This window comes from Lathyrus oleraceus, chromosome 3 (assembly GCF_024323335.1).
Source record: "Lathyrus oleraceus cultivar Zhongwan6 chromosome 3, CAAS_Psat_ZW6_1.0, whole genome shotgun sequence".
Classification (NCBI taxonomy): Eukaryota; Viridiplantae; Streptophyta; class Magnoliopsida; order Fabales; family Fabaceae; genus Lathyrus; species Lathyrus oleraceus.
Genome location: NC_066581.1, coordinates 527,370,674 through 527,386,220, shown reverse-complemented (window position 1 = coordinate 527,386,220; position 15,547 = coordinate 527,370,674).

Here is a 15,547-nt window from a genome sequence, read left to right as displayed (position 1 = left end):
ATTGTTTTGAAAAAGTGAGAAAAACAAAAAACAGAAAATAGAAAGACAGGGATCTCAAAATTTGATTGAAAAAACGTCCTTTATTTATAAACATTGTAAAACATGATGTGGCCCTACAATGAACCATTACGCCTTGGGCAGGACGTAGGGTTTTCATGCAAAATGATAAAAAACAAAGGAAAATTACTCTGTTAGTAGAGTAACTTGGACCACTTCTTCAGCCGTCCAGTTGTTGATAACCTCGCCTGGTGCACAAGGGCGGACCCAGACGTTCAGATCACAGACACTGTCTTCACCGTCAGTAGCAAAGACATCTCCATGGTTCATCAGCCCAGCGCTGGTGAAGGTACTCGGACCTGCCTGTACATGCTGCTCTGCTTGGAGAGGCTCGTACCCAATGCCGAATTTGTCTTCTTTAACCGGCAAGTCAACCATCTTGCCCCAGCCCTCGGCTTTGCCGGAGTCAACCACCTCTTTGGCCTTCCTGTAGGATGCAATCGAAGCACCTGGCTTCCTCTGCTCAGCACAAGCTACCCCTTCAAGCGCCACAGTCTCAAATGCCTGGCACAGGGTTTCGTGGATCTCGCCATCCACCTCAACATATTTGAATGAGGAGAGATGACTCACCAGAATTTCCTCTTCGCCACATACGGTCACAATCTGACCGTTCCAGACATACTTGAGTTTTTGATGGAGAGTTGACGAGACTGCTCCAGCGACGTGAATCCATGGACGCCCCAACAGACAGCTATAAGCAGGCTGAATGTCCATCACATAGAACACGATGTCGAAAACCTCCGGACCTATCTTTACCGGCAAGGTGACTTCACCAAACACAGAACGTTTGGATCCGTCGAATGCACGCACAATCAGGTCACTGGGAGTGAGCACGACTCCCTCGACATCGATCTTCTTCAATATCTGCTTGGGTAGGACATTCAGGGACGACCCGGTGTCCACCAGCACGTGAGATAATACAGCACCCTTGCACTCCATAGTGATGTGCAAGGCTTTGTTATGGTTACGTCCCTCAGGCGTTAGGTCTAGGTCAGTGAAACCCACACCGTGCCTGGTACTCACATTGGCTAGTACACCCTCCAGCTGGTTGACAGATATCTCTTGCGGGACGTATGCCATATTCAGCATCTTCAGCAACGCATCCCGATGTGCCTCAGAACACATCAGCAAAAAGAGTATCGAAATCTTTGACGGAGTTTGATTGAGTTGATCCACAATCTTGTAGTCACTCTTTTTGATGATCTTCATAAACTCCTCAACATCTTTTTCGAAAGAACCCTCAGCCTCCTTCTGAGCCGGTTCTTCGTCAACCACTGCTTGTTTACCCTTAGCTCTGGCAGATGCTTCAGCAGTAGCATCCCTCAAAGGCTGAGGAGCAAACAGTCGTCCACTCCTGGTGAAACCTCCCGGTCCTCCAACATTGTCCACCACCGGACTTGTAACAGCAGGAGTTCTCACCGGAGCACTGATTGTAACTGGCGCTTGATTAAATGGCCTTGTCTGATTACCAGCCCTCCTATCACGGCGATAGGCGTTGTCATAACTCCAGGGAACTGCTCTACTACTTTCAATCTGCCTTCTGCCGGGCGCGACAATAGTAGCTGGTGCACAGATGGTTACCGGAGCAGGAATGGTAACCGGAGTATTGCTCGTTGTGGGTGCACTGACAGCCCCTCGCCCTCGTCCTTCAGACGGCTTGAAATAAATGGTGACAGTAGACACTGCCCCATTACCTTTAACGGCCCGGCTGAACTGGAGACAGCCTTCATCAATCAGTTTCTGGATACCAGCCTTCAGCTGGTCACAACCATTGGTAGCTTCTGAACAACCCACACAGTCTTCTTTACAACCTGGGTCAACACCCCCTTTCAGCAGACGGCCCTTAACTACCAACAAAGAAGTCTGAATATCTTCAACGTTCACAACCAAATCCTCAACCTCTCCTCCTTCAATATTGTTAACCCTATGCCCGCCATGCTGAGGCATAGGATTGTTCACCACGTTCGGCACTGGAGCGAAATTGATTGCCTTAGCATCAATCAAGTCTTGAACCTTATGTTGCAAAGCCCTACACCTTTCAGTATGGTGGCCCGGTGCCCCAGAGTGAAAGTCACATCGGACATTTGCGTCATAGCCAGGAGGCAGCACTGTCGGAGTAGCCATTGTACGCAATTCCACAAACCCTAACCGGAGTAGTTCGGGTAATAATTCGGCGTACGTCATAGGCAATGGGTCAAATCTTCTATCAGGATTCAACCTTTGCCTCTGCTGAAAAGGACGTTGCTGCTGTTGCTGCTGTTGTTGCGGTTGTTGTTGAACTCTCTGTTGTTGCGGACGAGGTTGAGGTGCAGGAATGGTCACTGCAGCCACTGGACGGTATTGATCCCGGTTTGTATTAGCTCTGTACACACCCCCCTTGTGCTGTACAGCATTAGTCTCTCCTTCTCTACGGCGAGGTGCCCCAGAGAAGGGTTTCTTGGAAGAAGATGAGGAGCCTGCATCATGGATCCTCCCAGCCTTGATTAGACTCTCTGTTCTTTCGCCGCAGATAACGACGTCAGAAAAACTTCCGAATGGGCAGCTTCCCATCCGGTCCATGTAAACGCCTTGAAGAGTACTGATGAACATATCAGTCAACTCCCTTTCCAGCATAGGGGGTTGAACTCTTGCAGCCAATTCGCGCCACCTCTGGGCGTACTCTTTGAAACTTTCGTTGTTCTTCTGACAAAGACTCTGCAGCTGAGTCCTGGTCGGAGCCATGTCCATATTATGCTTGTACTGTCTGAGGAACGCCTCACCCAGATCTCTCCAGCATCTGATGGAATCCCGCTTCAACTCCATATACCAATCCAAAGACGCCCCAGATAGGCTGTCTTGGAAGAAATACATCCACATCTTCTCATCATCAGTGTATGCGGATATCTTTCTGTAGTATGCCTGCACGTGGGTGCGAGGACAGGAGGTACCGTTGTATTTGTCAAATGACGGTGCCTTGAATTTGTGCGGGATTCTCAGACCTTCAACTAATCCCATGTTTGTAACATCAAAACCGAGGGAGTTTTGACATTCTATTGCCCGGATCTTCTCAGCAAGGGCCTCAACTTTGCGATCTCTCGCATCATTTCTACCCAGAATGTCTTCGTCTTCACTGAGCACAGTGAACAAATCCTCTTGTCTGTCAACAATCGGAATTCTGTTACGGGCCGGAGCATGGATGACTCTGGCACTAGCAGCATCCGGAGCAATTGGTTGACCATTAACCCGAATACCCCTCAACTCTTCTCCTTCAGCATAGTTGTTGACGGGAATAGCAGCAGCAGGAATGTCAGGAACTGGATTTCCTTCTGGTAGAGCCTGGTTGGGCGGTGGAATTGCAGCTTCTTGTCTCTGAACCAGTGCTCGGAGCTCTTCTTGGCCTTGTGCAACCCCTTGCATCATGTGCATGAACTGGGCCATGTTAGCCCTCATCTCTGCCAACTCAGCTTGTACTTGATCCATGTTGCGTTGATGGTTGAGCCTCGTTGAGTAGCGGTGTGGTCTTTGATCAGCTATCCTGCCTGAACACAGGAACCCACAGTAAGAAGACGGCACAAGAACACCTGTTATGCAAATGATATGATTATGATGTTTTAATGATATGCATGATGCACATGAGATGCTCGTTTCTCAGGAATTCAAAGAGCCTGACTCGTCTTCAAAAGATGGCAACCTGCAGCAACAAGAGAATGATACAAATACAGGGAGAAAGAGAGCAACAAAGAAATACTGACAACCTTATACATACATAAGGGTAAGAAGGTCATACAGCCAAGTCAACACAAAATCTGAATAATCAGAGTACAAAGAAAAAGAATCCCATCCAACAGGTCTGGAGGTGATTCTCAACAATAAAGATTCAAAGACGGAGTACAAATAAATGAATCCCTTCCAACAAGCCTGGAGGTGATTCTCAACAAAAACAAACAAAGATACTATCTAAGACAGGCGGTCTTCCGGAATGAGGGTCTTCAGGTAATGGCACTGGTCTATCAACAGTGAGCATTCTGAACATTCTGGTAGAGGGGTAATCTTCTCTTTCAACTGTCTTCTGAGCTCCAAGACTTCTCCTCCAAGATATTCCTCTGACTTCCGTCTCAACTCCATCTCTTTCTTCAACTGACTGTCTTTGTCTTTGAGTTGCTTCTCCAAGTCTCTGATTTTCTTTTGGTAGTTGACTTCTGCCCTCTGCAGTCTCAGACATTCTCTATGCTCTGTGTCCAACATGGATTCCACCTCATCATATGATCTCTTCTTACCCCTTGCTCTACCAGCATCTTCTCCTTGCACTTCCCTGGGTTGATGGGCCAGGTGCAGCTTGTCAGCCTTAGCTTTATACAACTCCATCTGAATGTCTTGCTCCTTCTCCCTCAGATGACGACTCTCCATCAGGGCTTGCTTATAGTGCTCAGCAGGCACACTATCAGCAAGTACCAAGGGTGGTTGCTCTTGCAACGACTCCATCCTATCGTAGGGTAGCAGCAAAGTTTCCACTCTCTTCTTTACCCAATCGGTGTAATCGGGCATGGCAATGGCAAACTTCTTCCCTAAGACGGATCCATCCTTCACTCCAAGAGATCTCCAGGCCTTCCCTATCTGCTCCAACCTAACAGGGTCATCCTTTTTCTCAAAATACACACTCTCAACTATCTCAGCTTCGAGCGGTCTTCTACTCATAACAAACCCTAGCTGGCGAAGGGAGAGAACTGGGTTGTAGTTGATGCAACCCTTGGTCCCTATGAGTGGCACGTTCCGGAATTCACCACAACTCATGATAACATCTTTAACATCCATCCGGTACGACTGCCACCTGATGTCATAAGAAGTGAGCGACATGACCCTCTGAGTCCACTTCAGAGTGCTCTGGGTGTCTACAAATGGTCCACTGGCTGGCAGAAGAGACATGAACCACTTGAACAGGAGAGGTAGGCAGCACCTGATGGCTCCTCCCTTACCATGCCTGCTGTGGATGGCATAGTAAGTATCAGCCAACAAGGTAGGGACTGGATTCCCTCTGATAAAGATGCTGATGGCAGTAAAGTCAATGAAATTAGGCATACTGGGAAACAGGATGATCCCATAGATCATGGCAGCTAGGTGAGCGTGAAAAACTTCCCAATTCCCCTTATCTGCTTCAACTCTGGCTACTCTCAACAGAAACTTCAACGGCAGACCTACTACGTCCCCACAGGGCTTCCAATTCTCACCAACCTCCTCAACACTTAACCGGAGAGCTCTGGCAATCAATCCGAAGTCAACCTCCTTTGGGACGTCCAAGAAGGGAGTCTGATGCTGTACTGGGATACTCAACAGGATAGAAAACTCTTCGAGAGTAGGTGCAAGCTGGTAGTCCTGGAAAGTGAAGCATCTGAGCTCTGGATCATAAAACTGTAGTAGTGTCTGCAGAGGTACTGGATCTACTACCGTCTTCAACACTGTCAAGATATCTCCATACCGCCCAACAAAACTCTTCAGTCGATCGTCTGTCACGAGGCTACCCAACTCAACTAGCGGAGTCAACGGCTCACGGTGGAAACTGTAGGAACAGGTCTTCCGCTTCGGCTCGGGGACCGTTGCCATCTCTATCAGTAGACAAGCTCGGGAATGTACCTGAGAAATGATATGCATGCAGAGATTAGTTTTTTTTCTTTTTTTTTTTGATTTTTTTTTCGATTTTTTTTTCAATTTTTTTTATTGCGTTTCTTTTGAAAAATAAATATGCTATGATGCACATGATGCAGACTGGACTGGCTGGTTGTGCAAACTCTGACTAGGTCGAAGCTTCAGTCGGAATTAGAACATAAATCCAACTTATGGTCAAACTGATCACACTGTTGTCTGAACTAGAGTCACCATCAGAACCAAAGTCACCAACGGTACCTGTAATGAACAACCCTTCCCCACTCACGGGTGTAGTCTAGGCCAGGGTAAAGCTGAGAGAAACGCAGCATAAATAACCTTTCGCAGAAATACTATCATATACACACCGGAAGTATGTAACGACAGTACCCTACCAGGGTCTGAACTGCTCGTGATATCAATGTTCCGCTAAGTGGCGCAATACCACCCGCTTCCCATGAATCACTCTATTCCTAATCATCCTAGATTTTCACTCATGGTCAGGGTATGGGACCTTTTACCTCGACTGACTCCCCCCCCACACAGAAAAAACAAACAACCAGCCAGGCAGCAACAAATGATGAATATGAATGCAAACATCAATGCACACAATTAATGCAATCAATAAATGTACATATATACAATGAAAGCAATAAAATACAACAAGCAGAAAGCAACCAAAACCCTAATCCTAGAGAGCGCTAGGAGAGACTCGCTCAGGGAAGATGGACCAGCATAGGTCAACTTCTCTATATCCCCAGCAGAGTCGCCAGCTGTCGCATCACGCGAAAAACCGGCGGGAAAAAGAAGAACAACAGAGCCGCCACCGTGCGTTATTTATCCCAAAAGAGGGAAAGGAAACGCTCGAAGTAAACCTAGGAAAGAACATGGTCTCGCGACCAAAGAGGATGGGTTCGGGAGTCGGTTATGCGAAGGGAAGGTATTAGCACCCCTACGCATCCGTAGTACTCTACGGGATCCACGCACAATAGGAAGGATAAATGGTTGCTAAAATGCTGCTCACACACACACACTGGCTGAAAAGAGACAAAAGAAACTGACTGAAACTGACTCGGCAGGACATCGTATCCTGGGCCTACTTAGTCTATCAGGCATAGACATCGGAGTCGAAGTAGTTCGGACTGGGAGACGACACATGCTCGCTAGGATGTCGCATCCTATGCATACGTATCTTCTCGGACGAGAGAAGAATCAGAGCATTCGTAGCTCGGCTGACACGCACACAAACAAACAGGACACACAGGCAAACGTGGAGCCCGACTGCCAATCACTGGACTTATGTCAGCATCCGAACCTAAGCACACACACTGGAACCCAAATGCCACTCGATGGACTTACATCGGCTTCCAAGCACACAACAACACAACAGGTTGATAGGGAGTCGGGGACTCGAGCCTATAACTGTCAAGCACACACACAAACAAACAGACAACAAAATGCTAAGGAGTCGGGGACTCGAGCCTAGCAAATGTCAGACAACACACACAAAAAGAAAAAAGGCGCCCGGAGAGATCAGCTCAATCTCCTGCCTACATACTTCATCTGGTATGAAGATCAGGGCGATGTAGTTCCCCTACACAGGGACAAGGATCTAGCCTAACCAGATAACAGAGGGAGACACAACTCTAGGGAGACTACGACTCGAGCCTAGATGTTGTCATGCAAAATCAACCCTAAGTTATGGTTTTCTAGCTAAGTGGCACAAGGGCCAACCTATCTTAAGCAGACACAGGAAAAAGCAGAATCTCAATTGCAACTAGGGCAAGAGAAAGGGGATATCTCAATCACAACAGGGGTGAGAGAAAAAGAATCAGTGTTAGTGGTTAGTCAAACTCGGCAAGACATCGCGTCTCGTGCCTACGTATCTCATCTGGACATGAGAATCAGAGTTGCCGTAGTTCGGCTAAACTATTCTAAACATGGCTCACACAGGAAGCAAGCCACACAGACTTAACTTGCACAGGAAGCAAGTCAAGCACAACCTACCTTGCACAAGGGCAAGTCTAAACTAAACCTAAAGAGGCAAAGCAAACAGGTAATCACAGGAAGCACACACTATATACATACAAGTGGCTCAAGCGAAGGCTAGGTTTTAGTCGAGGGGTCATATCAACCTCGACAAACAAACCTCTGGAAGTGGGTGAAGAGTGCTCTTAACCTTGCCATTGAGAGGCTAAGGTGAAGCAGATGAAAGGAGATGAGGGGTGTGCCTCATTACTCTTATCCCTGGCCAGGGAGAGCATCAGATATCAGAAGGTGTGGGAGTTCAGAATGGGGGAACTCAATCCACAAGTGACTCTAAAAGATCTTGGGCTTTTACCCACTATGTATCAACACAAGTAGTGTGAGCAATGTGAGTGACACACTGATTAGCAGGGGATAGGTTGCTTATCCCTTGGGTTCTGCCAATTGCCTCTTCACTTAGGAGGGCTTTCAATATGTACAGGGACAAGATTTAAACATACACAAACATTGCCTCTTAAGGAGGACTTCAGACAGTTTGCCCGGCCAAGTAACAAGCCGGGTCTCCAGACTACATGAAGAAGAAGTAATTATACCTCAAGCAAGTTGCTAAAAAGCAAAGCAAAGCAAGTTCAAAGAACTTAAGCAACTAAGGGTACTTGGCTGTGAAGAAAATCGAGGAACAGTGGTGGTTTGGATGATGCAGCTTGAAATAGGTGCAGATTATGGTTAGTGTTGAAGGATTCTTGAAGAACTTTAGCTCAAACTTGCTTGAAACAAACTGGTTCGAAATCTGCCATTGGAGGGTGTTGATGTAGCAGCTGCCTTTCCTTTGTTTACAGTCACCAAAAGAGAATTGAGAATGCTTCAAAAATGTTGGCAACTGATGAAAATACCAAGGGTGCTCGTGGTTCTTTGAGAGTTTAGCAGAAAAAATGCAAAGTGAGCAAAAATGGAAAAATGAGAGAGTGAGGGTTTCTGTTTGGTAGAGGCTGCCACTAGTCTCTAGGGTTGGCAATGAACAGAAAATAAGGTTAAATACCTCTGTTTAAGGTTGCCTTATTAAGAACTAAACACAGTTTGATTAAATGGTAAGTTTTGCTAATTGGGGGTTTTGGTTCACATGTGGAGGTGTAGTGGCTGGTGCACGAATTTGGGCTTCAAAACAGGCTGCAAATGACCCTTATATTTGCTGTTTTAAGTCTGCTAATGGAGTGCTAAGCTTGTTTTACTTTAATGAAGCCATATTGCATTTTTGCTAATTTCCAATATATGCACATGGAGGTATAAGTTCTGCACGATTTGGGCCTTAAAACATGTTGCAAACATCATTTAAAACAGATCCCAAATGGCCAAAGTGAGTGAAATTGGCCAAATCAAAAAGTCAACCTTTGGTCCACTTGAATTTTAAATGGAACAAGTCAAAAAAATGCCATTTTGATTGGCAAGGTTTTGGTACATGATGAATGAATTTTTGGAAAGAGGGGGTTAAATGGAGCTTGTAGGAAAAAACCCCACCAAATTTGGCCTTGTGGTTCATGAGATATGGCTTGTTGAAGTTCACAAATTTTTGAAATTGAATTGATCATATCTTGCCAACCATACATGGGATTTGGGTGTTCTTGGACTTTTTGAAAATGGGAGAACAAGATCTTCAACTTTCATGTTGGGCAAAAATTCATTTGAAGCTTGTATCATGATGCAGGTTGAGGATCAAGAAGTTTCCATTTTTGGCAGTTGAAATTACAGGTCCAGTTTCTATTTTTGGAAATTTTCTGATTGGCTTCAAATTCTTCAATGATGTTAATTTCCATGATATATGAGGCCTATTGGGACATGAATAAGCTCTCTCAAACCATTTCCATCCATCAAATCACTGATTAAATCCACAGTTGACCAAGTTTGACTTTTCTAGGGTTTTTGACTGTCTGTGCATGAACTGATGACCTCTGAGCCTTCAACCCTTGACTTGAACACTTCAAATGGACCTCCAAGTCATGTGAACTTGTTGGACAAACCCTAGGGCCTTTGCTCCTTGAGAAACACCCTTGCTTGATTGGTGGACTGATCTCCTGATCAGTTTGACCTAATTTCTTGCTTGCTTGCTCTTGAGGCAACTGGGGACAATGCAAATGCTATGCAATGGACCATGTTATGCTATGACCTAATATGAGATGGTATGTGCAATGATAGGTGCAAATTTGAGGTGCTACAACCACCTTTTCAGGTTTTCAGTCCACCGGGATACCCCTTCTTGCCCAAGCCGCCTTTTCAGGTTTTCGACTTGCCGGGTGTACGTCTTTATATATTTATCCCTAATTTTTTGCCCGAACCCTTTTGGTTCGCCGGGATGCCCTTACTTTTGCCTAGGTACGTCGACCTAGCGGGTCTCTTTTATGCGTAGTATTTTTTAACTATGTCAGCGTTCACAGGATGCGGGAACTCTTCGCCATCCATTGTAGCAAGCATCATGGCTCCACCAGAGAATACCTTCTTAACCACAAATGGCCCTTCGTATGTGGGAGTCCACTTGCCTCTGGGATCACCTTGTGGTAGAATGATACGCTTGACCACCAAGGCGCCAAGTTGGTACACCTGTCTCTTGACCTTTTTGTTAAATGCTTGGGTCATGCGCTTCTGATATATCTGCCTATGACAAACAGCCGCAAGTCTCTTTTCATCAATCAGATTTATCTGATCGAGTCGAGTTTGAATCCATTCATCCTCATCTAAGCCTGCATCTTTCGCAATTCTTAGAGAGGAAATCTGAACTTCCACTGGTAAAACGGCTTCCATTCCATAGACTAAAGAGAAAGGGGTTGCCCCTGTCGAAGTGCGGTAACCATGAAGAGCAAAAGGTAACATCTCCTGCCGGTCTTTGTATGTTACTGTTATATTCTTGATATTGTTAGCAGCCTCCACGGCGCCGTTCGTCTTTGGCCGGTACGGAGAAGAGTTATGGTGCTTTATTTTGAACTGCGTGTAGAGTTCAGTTTAGTACCATTATCAGTGATAACTCCCTCAGGAGACAACAGGTTTCTCAAGTAGATATTTGATAGAATCCATCTTAGAAATCAATAAAGTGGTATGATTCAACATATACTGTCTTAGTCAGCGAGCAGCCCAAGCCAAAGCGCGACAAGCTTTCTCGAGCTGTGAGTATCTTGTTTCACAGTCGGTACCTTTTGCTAAGGCAGTGTATGGCATGCTCTTTTCGACCAGACTCGTCATGTTGCCCCAGCACACCCTATTGAATTTTCTAACACGGTCAAATACATAGTTAGAGGTCTTCCTTCAACTGGTAGCATCAGAATTGGAGGTTCTTGGAGATATTTCCTGATTTTGTTATTCATCATTCCATACCATCTCTTGATTTTTCTTTTTTAGTAATTTGAAGATGGGTTTGCAAGCTGCAGTCAAGTGCGGAATGAATCGGGCAATGTAATTCAAGTGTCCCAAGAAACCTCTGACTTCTTTCTTGTCTATTTCAGTACCCAGATTTACAATTTCAATTGATTCCTCATGCGGCTGTATAGTCTTTTGTAGTACCAGTCTGGCAAGTTCTCTAGGGACTTCACAATCTTCCTCACTTCCATCCTCGGCTTGGTAGATCGGATTTTCAAAGTCATAATGAACAGTAGCAGAGTCATTACCAACAGGATCCAGAGTGAATATGGATACGCGATTTGTTACGTGAGTGTGTGCAAGAAAACATAGCTTGTTTTGAAAAAAAAATGACAGGAAAGATAAAGAGCGCAATATTTGAATGCAAAAAGTCCATTGATTTATTGAATATGAATATGCTTATGAAATGACAAAACCCTTGAAATTAGCTATTATGTCCCGGGTATAGACACAATGCTTTTGAAGCACTAAAATAGCAATAACAATTACTCCTGACTAAAGGAAATCGGGATAATGTCTTCAGCCTTCCGATTATTGAGTCCGTCACCAATTGTTAGGAAAATCCAGCTATCCAGGTCGCAACCGCTATCAGTATCCTCCACAGCATTGACAGTCTTGTCATGATTAGGCAGAGGGGCAGTGATGACATTAGGAGTCTCAGGCGGATCAGATTCAAATTCTCCAGCGTCGATCATATCCTGAATTTTGTTCTTCAACGACCAACAATTGTTTGTATCATGCCCGGGGCTATCGGAGTGATATGCACACCTGGCATTGGGATTATAACGAGGAGAAGTAGTGTTGGGTTTTGCAGGAGGATCTCTGAGGGTAATTAAATTTGCTTTTAGCATACCCTGCAGTGCCTGTGCTAAAGTCATATTGATCTTCGTAAACTGCCTTCTTCCCGGGTTAGTGTGCCTCACAGATTTCTTGTCTTTCTTTTTCTCGAGCAAGAGAGCTTTCAGTTCCTCCTGCCCCCTGGATAAGTTCAAGATCATCTCCTGGAGTTGAGCATTCTGAGCATGGAGATCCTTGACAGTTTGTTCGAGGTCCATTTTCTGTGTGGAGGAAAACCGTGAGAACACTGATCCCTTTAGAGTACCTGTTATGCTATGTTATGCTATGCAATGCATGAAATGTTTTCAAGGCCTTTTGGAATTTAACTTTGCATAAACTACCGAAAAGGGAAACTTTTTTTGTTTTTTTTTGTTTTGTTTTTTTTTTTACAAAACAGAGCAAAGTTAAATCCCTAAGTCCTCAAAGTGGTTAGTACAATGCATGATGTTATGATGTTATGATGTTATGATGTTATAATGTTAAGTAAACAACAAGCACAAGCAAGTCATACAACCATCATCCCTAGGTTTTAAGGCTTGCATGAGTTCCATAGGTAAGTACCCTCCCCACTGAAGTTTGGTTGGTTCAACCTGTCCTAGAATAGTAACCGGGTTCTAGAAGGATCTCAAATCATTGACCTTTCTTTAAGTCCACTTAAGTGCAACACCAAGTGGTTGACCAAAGCTTCCCTAAAGTCCAATCTCAAAGAGTGTAGTATCGAGTATCAACCAACCCCAGTCGGAACCGAAGCCAGTTATCTCACTACTTTCTAATGGCTAGGATGAGTCAATTAGGGTTCTAAAGGTCTGGTTAATGCTTTGATGACACCACGCGAATGCCAAATTTTTCCTCAAGTAAACATGAGGAACATCAGGACATCCAAAGTGTCACATTAACCGTAGCCATCATTTTAACCGTTCCAGTATACGCCGGATAGTCGCGATGATCTATTGCTACTTACCTAAGGTACACTAGATCCGGGTGTAGGATCTTTCACTCAAGCATAGGATACCCAAGCAATCCCTTAAAAGTAAATCAAACAATTCAAATAAGTGATCTTGTTTTTTAAGGTAACCTCTCTTTTTAAGTCTCCCCAGCAGAGTCGCCAGTTCTGTCATACGGTGAACTGACTTGGGGTGTTTTGCTTTTTATCGCAATGTCGCGGATAGCAAGAGTCGCCACCGACTTTTCTTTTATCCAATAAGGAAAGGTGGAAAAGAACAGGAAAGACCTCAATAGATTTTGGGTTCGGGAGGTACATTATACAAAGGGAAGGTGTTAGCACCCTTTGTATCCATGGTTATCCATGGGCTCTTAATTACTGGATCACTTATATTTTTGTCTGAAAAGTGTCGGTGAATTGCTTAAAAAATGTTTGAAAGAGAGTTTAACTTTGTAATGATTCTCGTATGAATGTATACAAAGTATTTATCTCATTTGATTTTGAAAATGGTTTAGAAAAATATAACTCGGTAATGATTCTAGTATGAATGTATACCAAGTGGTGATTTTCTAGGATTTGTAAAGTGTAAAGTGTGAGGGGTGGAAAATGTTTTAGGTTATGATCCAGTAATTGAGAGTTATACCTTCCTGAGGTCGTTATGGGCATTTCCTATCCTTATGAGGGTAAAACTGTCCTTACTATTGAGAAGTAAGTAATCTTACCCTTTGGATGTTTAAGGGTCACCGTAGGGTTATCGATAGGTCATTGAAGGCAACAGTTGTAAGGATACCTTAGCATTCGAAGGGACGATCATCATTTAACCGTAGGCTACACCGAAGGGTCATCGAGGGACGAAATCGTATTTTCGAAGGCAACATCCGAGGGACCATGATTTATTTTATGATGATTTAATCGAAGGGTCTTTGCTAAGTGTATCCCTACATTCGCGGGACATGACCGTTATACCGTAATACCGTAGGGCAAAAGAGAGGTCCAAGATCACATATTTAGAGGCCGTATTTTACAATCGATTAGGTAATTAGGATGAATCTCCACATTAAAATTAATACATTAAAATTAATACATTAAAATTAATTAGGTAATTTAGGGTGAAACTCCACAAGGGTATCCCACAAATAAAGTGGAAGACCTAGACAGCAATCTTTTCCTGGGAAAGGTGAACCTTTACAAAATTCAGCAAACGGGTTAGAGTACCAAGTCAGGATGCAATCAAGGATTGCACCGCAAAAGAAACCAGAACAGCAGTAGGGTCAGATAAACAATGCATGGCTATGATAAAACATGACAGGTTAGCAAAGGACAGAACAGAAAAATCAGCGACTGTCCCGGTCGCCGCTGCCTCGCCTAGCGAGGGCTTAGCGAATACTCGCTGCATGCTCGCTTAGCGATGTGCTAGCGAGCGGCTGCGGATTCTGGTTTTGATAACAGCATAATGTCAGCAAGCTTCACACCTTATATCATCCATTACAGAGATTATGTGGTTAGACATTCAGGTGTTCATGCATACTTAAATTCATATGTAAAACTTAAGATAGTTTCATAAATTCAATCATGATACCATATGCAAATTAAGAACATAAGGTAGTAATAGCAATGCCAACCTGTTTGTAATCGAATTGTAACCTTGAGTTGGCCGATCGGATCGAATTGAGCGGAAGTGACCTTGCTGCCGCCGGCTTTTCCTTCAGGGTTTCCTTTAGGGTTTTCCGTCTGTGAGCGCTAGGGTTTGCTTGCTAGGGTTCTCCTTTCGTCCTTTTTTTTCCCCTTCATTACTGAAGTGCTGGTATTTATAATGCTCTTTTTTGTGACCTAATGGGCTCAGAGTGAAGCCCAGAATTTTCTGTTATCTGTCAGCTTCGCTAGGCGAGCGTGTAACGAACGTTCGCTAGGCGAGCTGGTAGCGAACGCGTAGCGAACAGGCCAGTTTTGGGCCATTTTCTGGATCGGGCCGTTCGCGAGCTGGGCTTTTGTCCATTTGAGATCAGTGTCATAAAAATGATTCGGAATACCTTAAAAAATGTCTTGAAATATTGATGGGCAAATTTTGGGGTATGACAGCTGCCCCTGTTCAATATTCTTGAACCGAGAGAGTCAGAATGGTATGTGCCGTTCGTGGTCTGGAGGTGAAAGATTATTGAACACTAGAATGCCCCAACAATTTGCGCTTGTCCATCAGTCTTGACGGAGATGGGCTTAAAGATGCCATCCAGGAAGTTTGATGAGGAGATTTCCAGATTGTGTCGTACGTTAGACGATGTCTGAAGACATGGATGTCATACCGGGTCATACGCTAGACCGTATAGTGAATCATCCATCATGCTGTTGACTTCGCTGGGGAGTCAGAGTATGCTATATACTGTTGGGGATAAGGGATCAGAATGGATCACACGCTAGATCATATCTGAGTACCAGAGTGAGCTGTTCGTTAGGCGGATGACTTTGATGGGGATGAAAGATCAGAATGGATCGTACGCTAGATCGTCTCTGAGTTGCAGAATGAGCCGTCCATTAGGCTGAATCTGCTGAAAAGGGAGTAGTCGTACACTAGACTACCATTCAGAAATGTACCTGTCCGAAGGTAGCATCTGAGAAGACGAAGGTTTAACTTGGTCGTACATTAAACCATATCTGAGCAGAATGAGCCGTCCATTAGGCTGAATCTGCTGAAAAGGGAGTAGTCGTATA